The sequence below is a fragment of the Microtus ochrogaster genome, chromosome 1, assembly GCF_000317375.1.
Source record: "Microtus ochrogaster isolate Prairie Vole_2 chromosome 1, MicOch1.0, whole genome shotgun sequence".
NCBI classification, from domain to species: domain Eukaryota; kingdom Metazoa; phylum Chordata; class Mammalia; order Rodentia; family Cricetidae; genus Microtus; species Microtus ochrogaster.
Genome location: NC_022009.1, coordinates 22,611,852 through 22,617,373, shown reverse-complemented (window position 1 = coordinate 22,617,373; position 5,522 = coordinate 22,611,852).

The window sequence follows — 5,522 nt, the reverse complement described above, 5'->3', positions numbered from 1 at the left end:
GTAGACCAGGCTGGTCTCGAACTCACAGAGATCCGCCTGCCTCTGCCTCCCAAGTGCTGGGATTAAAGGCGTGCGCCACCACCGCCCGGCTTGGAAGCCAGGTTTTCAATGTTGCTTATCCCCTCTACTCAGAAAGCCTTGCCTTTGTTCCCTTCAGGAAAAAATGAATGTCTGGAACCCCTCTGAGAGATGCACCTCCATACAGGCTAGCTGGGAGTTCAGGAGCATGGTGGAATAAAGGAATGCTCATCCGGACTTTCCTGTGCCTGTGTTTATTTCCTGTTATACCAACTTTACCATGTTGGTTAGGTCTGAAGATTAGATTAGAAATGAGCCTGCAGGTGCTCCATGTCCAGTTCCCCCAGCCCCCGGGGTCTGGGCTCCAGTGTGGGAGGCTCAATACTGTCCTAAGACAAGGCATACTTGCTGCATTTCCCAGATTGGCAGTGATGTAATAAGGATGCATGTGACAGAAGCCATGGAGAAGATTGCTACTTCTTAAATCCGCCCTGTCCTGCCTGCTGCTCTGGTTGTCAGCCGCCATGTAACTTCAAACTGAATGCCTGCTGTATCTGAGTGTTGTAATGAGGGTTATGCATAAAGTTCATCTAATCATACAACAACCTCATTTACTACCTTATTCCTATTTACAGGCAAGAAAACTGAGACACAGGAAGCTTAAATAATTTTCTTTAGGCCATTATCCCAGTTGAGGTGTCCTCAGCAGACAAAAATCAATGAAAATATTCTTTTGTTCCTAACAGAAATGATATTTAGTTGGGGATTTAGCTCGGTTGATAAGAGTGTTCACCTGGGGTACCTAAGATCTTGGGGTTCCCTTCCTAATGCATCAGGAGAGGGGGAAGAATAGCGAGGACACTTTTTAGAGATGGACTAAGGTGGCAAGGCTCTGGTGAAGCAGGCACACTCGCGGCAACCGGGGGAGGCGGATGCTGCATGGCACCTGAAGAACACATTATGGCTGGCTTTCGCAGGCACAAAGCTAGCTCTCTAACCCAGAAATCCCACTCCTAGAACTGTAACCTTCAGATCTACTCTCACCAAAGATGCCATCACGCACTGTTTGTAATAGCAGAAGATTAGAAACGACTGCTACCGTGTGCTCATAAACAGATGGCGGGCTAAACACCCTGTCAAGAGAGGTATCCTGACCAGATGGGGGAGCAGGCTGTAGACAGGGTGGAAGGTGAGCTGCTGTCTGTCTAAAGAGGGGAGTGGGCCTCTTGTAACCTCATCTTCACCACTCCACCTTACACCCATCCTTTGCCCAAGCATGCCCTGTTGGCACTGTGCACTTGCCCTCAGAGCCCCCACCCCTGTGTCCCTGCTCAGCCTTCAGTCACGCTGCACGCACATACACATAGTGTCTTTTATTAAAACAGGAATAATGTGCATGCTGTTCTGCTCTGCACAGTGCCTCTCTCCCTCCAACACTCTCTCTCTCTCTCTCTCTCTCTCTCTCTGGAACTCCAGGCATGGCCCCCCACATCCAGCTACATTCTTGTTCTTCTATACTTGCTCCTAAAGAATTATCTCATGTGGCCTGGTGCTGGGGCACTCACTCATCAAACCTACATTCGGAAGGCTGAGGCAAGAGGACTGTTAGAGCTGGAGCCGCCTGAACTACAAAACGAGACGAAATAATAAACAATGGTCTCATTCTATTTTATAGCTGTAGACTATTCTGTGGAACAAATAAACCAGAACTTTTTCAACCAGTCCAATTCCATTGCCTACCTTTGCTCATGATGCTATAGCGAGTACTCCTGTACATGTGTTATTAAATGTTATATTTATGAGATTAAACTCCTGAAAACAATATGGTGTATGGGGAGAGTGACAGAGGAATAAATAAAATACTGAGTTTTGTTTTTTACTGTATTGCCCTCTTTAAATTTGTAGATGTATTACCTACTCAAGAAAAAATAAAATATTTTTAAATACAGCTGTTGGCTAACCATTGCTTCAATGCCCTCTCCTTTTATATATTTATCTATATTTTAATTAAAGTAATCATTTTGAAATATCTTTAGCAAATTTCCATCAAACAGCTCTATAGTGCTTTTATAGGGTGTGGGAGCCCACAGAGTGGATCCATTGCACCCTGACCAAAGGTCAGAGAATTCAAGCCTATTCCTGCTCATTCAAGGATATGACAGGAGGTTTGACCCAGGGAGTGACTGCCTATAGGATGCTCTGTCTAAGGTATTGTTGTTGCAAGTCCTTCCCTGGAACGTGCAAACCCATTGAGCCATTGAGGCTGGACCCTGACATCAGGAGAAGAACTCCAAGAGAGCAACTGCAGACTGCAATCCTAGAGGAGGAAAAAAAAAAAAGCAAAGGAAATCTCTGCCTTTCAGCAAACACACGAACTGTGTGACTCACTGGGCGATATTAGGCCCTCCTGAAGGCCAGATCTGCAACATCAGCTCGGAGGAGACACAGGGAGGCCTAGCCTACTCCTTCTCTCTGGTTGTGCCTGCTAAGTGTCAGCCCTCCTCTGAGGCGCTGAAACAAAAGGCCAAAGAACAGAACTCAGTTCCAGAGTTACAGCAAACATTACCCAAACACCTTTTTCACCCTTTCTCCCCATCCCCCATCAAAAAGCAACTTTAATGAACTACAAAGCTCATATATGGAAATACATGATTACCAAAGAAAACTGTACTTGACATCACCTAACATGACTCTCCAATCTTGGTCCCTTGCAAACAGATACTTAGGTAAGAAATACACCTTCTTGTCTTCCCAGCACAGCCGGCTTAGAGGGATGCTTGCTTTCCTCGCATACAATCCTTTCAGCTAGTTGGGCGTGTTTCCTTTGTCTTGACATATACCCCAGAAAAGCCACACGTGCAAAGCTCTCCTGCATCACATCCCTGCAAGGGTCTTCTGGTCAATCATGCGTAGTGCAGCACATGGCCACATCTTCAAGTCATTGACTTCCAAGGCTCGGCTGTTGGCAGTCAGCTGTGGTCATCAAATCTTTTCCTCTTGTCATACACAAAGGCAGAGAATTCTGTACAAGGGATCCAAATAGCAAGTGGAAGATGACACCACACAGCAATCATCCCCAAACAAACTCTCAAGCATGGGCAGTCCTTGTTCATCTCTTCCTCCTAATCTCTTAAAATCAGCGGTCCCATCACACAGATAGGTGAATACATACAGTTTACACACACCTGTCACTATCATCATATAACTCTAAAGTATAATTGCACAATAGGATTGGCCAGGAGGCCCCCTCTTCAAAATATCAACCTAAAGTAGCTCAGAGATCCTTTGTCTCCTTTGTTCATTGCATTAATATGATTTGGCTAAAGATGAAATATATTACAGCCTGTCCTGAATAGTTTTATGTCATCTGAGAGAAGGAAACCTCAATTAAGAAAATGCCTCCACAAGATGGGCCATAGCCAAGCCTGTAGTGGTATTTTTTTAATTGGTGATTGATGGAGGAGGGCCCCACCCATTGTGGGTGGTACCATCCCTGAGTTGGTGGTTCTGGGTTCTATAAGAAAGCAGACTAAAGCAGGGTGGTGGTGACACACACCTTGAATCCCAGCACTCAAGAGGCAGAGGCAGACGGATCTCTGAGTTTGAGGCCAGCCTGGTCTATAGAGTGAGTTCCAGGATAGGCTCCAAAGCTATACAGAGAAACCCTGTCCTGAAAAACAAAACAAAAAAACAAAAAAACAAAAAAACCAGAACGGAACAGAACAAACAAACAAACAAAAAGAAAGCAGACTGAACAAGTCATGGGGAGTAAACCAGTAAGCAGCATCCCTCCATGGCCTCTGCATCGGCTCCTGTCTCCAGGTTCCTGCCCAGTTTGACTTCCTTTGATGATGGACTATGATCTGGAAGTATAAACCAAATAAACCCTCTCCTCCTAACTTGCTTTTTGGTCATAGAGTTTTGTCACAGCAATAGAAAACCTAAGCCATACTGTCTAGCCTCTATGAGTCCCTTGCTCAATACTCCCTCCCCAACAGAGAAAAAGGAGAGGGAGCTCAGACACAGATTAGCATAGAAACCAATTCTGCAACAACTAAGGCCTTGACAAATGCTCTTCAAAATAACAGGGAGAGCAGGATGTAGTAATAGGGAGCAGAGGGCTGCTTCCCACCACCCGGCTAGCTTTACCCAAAATAATTACACAGAAACTGTATTCTTTTAAACACTGCTTGGCCCATTAGTTCCAGCCTCTTATTGGCTAGCTCTTACATACAGGATATGGGAACACATATCTGTAATTCTCAGCACCCAAGAGGCTGTGGTAGGAGGAGCAAGAATTTGAGGTCAATGTGAACTGACAGGGTGTAACAAGACCAGCCTGGGCCACACATTAAAATTCTTGCCTCAAAAAGGCGAAAAGGATTAATGAGGGCTCTAGTGGGACTGGAATGATGGCTCAGTAGTTAAGATGCGTTCCTGCTCTTCCAGAGAACAGGAGTCTGGTTCCCAGCACCCATGTTGGTTAGTTCTACAAATGCCTATAACCCCAGCTCCAAGAGATCCAACATACTATGCTGGCCTCTACAGGCACCCTTATATACATGACATACATTGACACAGATACAGATTCATACACACAAATAATAAAAGTCTTTTTATAAAAGTTCTGGTAAATTGGGCTTGGTGGCACACAGCTGTAATCCCACCTACTCTTAAAAGGAGTGTAAAATCAAGGCTTGCTACAACTATAGAATGAGTTCAAGGCCAGTCTGGGTGACCAAGCAAGACCCTGGCTCAAGAAGTGAAAGAGAAAAAAAAAAATGGGCCCCGGGGCGGAAGGCGAATGAAAAATCTTTCTGTTGATATGTATTAGCAGTGAGTAAAACTTGCAATAATGTTTGTCTGCCAGCCTTTATGGCTTGTCAGGAAGAGGGCATTTGGTCAGAAAGGGCTTGTAGAGAACTCTATTGTTGTTTGTTAGTGCAGGCAAATAGCCCAGTGTCCCTTGTTCCTATCATACCATGGGTGGGAGTCACTCTTCTGAGACTTCTGACACTTTAGCTGCCTCAAGAAGTGTCCCCACCGCCAGGATTAAGTCCTCTGAAAGACATTCTTCCATAAATAAGAAGAATGACTACTTTTGCACTTCCCCAACCTGCCTTTTTCTAAATACAGAATTTAATTCTTCTACTACCAGAAGCCAAGTGACATAGGCTCTGACATTCTAGGGGACCTTGTTTCTGCCTGCTGGGCCACTGCAATTTAGTGGAGAATATTTAGCAACAAAAGCTATTCTGCTTGTGCTTGGAAACTTTAAAACTACTATATCAATAACCTATAAAAACATTCTTGAAGAGTAGGCTCTTAGGGGCTGGAGAGAAGCTCAGGGGCTGAAGAGAAGCTGTGGACTGGAGAGATGCTGCGGGCTGGAGAGATGCTGCGGGCTGGAGAGATGCTGCGGGCTGGAGAGATGCTGGGGGCTGGAGAGATGCTGGGGGCTGGAGAGATGCTGGGGGCTGGAGAGATGGTCAGGGACTGGAGAG